Source organism: Galeopterus variegatus, unplaced genomic scaffold, assembly GCF_000696425.1.
Source record: "Galeopterus variegatus unplaced genomic scaffold, G_variegatus-3.0.2 Scaffold3510, whole genome shotgun sequence".
NCBI lineage: Eukaryota > Metazoa > Chordata > Mammalia > Dermoptera > Cynocephalidae > Galeopterus > Galeopterus variegatus.
The window spans coordinates 21,850-22,582 of NW_007729621.1; the positions used below are offsets into that span (position 1 = coordinate 21,850).

Here is a 733-nt window from a genome sequence, read left to right on the forward strand (position 1 = left end):
GGGCTTAAGACATCTGGCTCATTCACAGCATTTCTAGATATATTAGTTCTAATCTTACTAGACAGAATCATTTAAATTAACATAGAGATGTCATAAGAATCACCAGTATGCCAATTGGCTTAACTTTTAGACATTAAGAATTTATGGTGTAATAATCTGTTATCTTTTGTTTATTGCTAAAGTGTTACCAATGAAAAATTCCTAGTACTATATGGACAAGAATCACCATAAGGGATTCGCTTACCTGAGGCACATCTTCCTCCTGAGTTACACTCACAAAATTTTCAAACATAGCAACCATCGATGGGGCAGCAATCACGTGACAATTCACAAGATCAGATAAAAACCGAACCTATTGGGGCAAACAATTTCTACTATGAAATATCCCTTATAACTACAAAATAAGCAATCTTGTAATGGTCTACATCATTACATAGCCCAAGGGCTGAATCTAGCCCACTGCCTGTTTTTGCACAGTAAAAAGGTTTTTAGATATTTAAATGTTTGGGAAGAAAAAATCAAAAGAATATTATATGACACTAAGAAATTATATAAAATTCAGATTTTAGTATCCATAAGTAAATTTATTGGAACATAGCCATGCTCATTTGGTTACATATTGTCTGTGGTTGCTTTTGTGTTAGAATGGCAGAATTGAGTAGCTGTGACAGAGGCCATATGAGGAATCTGTGAGATTACAGGTTTCCATGCTATAACATATTAAGAACTGAGA

The 733-nt window shown here is 33.8% G+C and overlaps 1 long non-coding RNA gene across 1 annotated transcript in view; it reads right to left on the bottom strand.

Moving 5' to 3' along the window:
- Window positions 1-241: 241 nt before the first annotated feature.
- The window catches only part of LOC103600931, a 12,269-nt gene continuing 11,777 nt past the window's right edge, over window positions 242-733 (bottom strand). Inside the window, exon 3 of the long non-coding RNA XR_551424.1 lies at window positions 242-352. This is a non-coding gene — a long non-coding RNA (uncharacterized LOC103600931). The remainder of the gene's footprint in view (window positions 353-733) is intronic.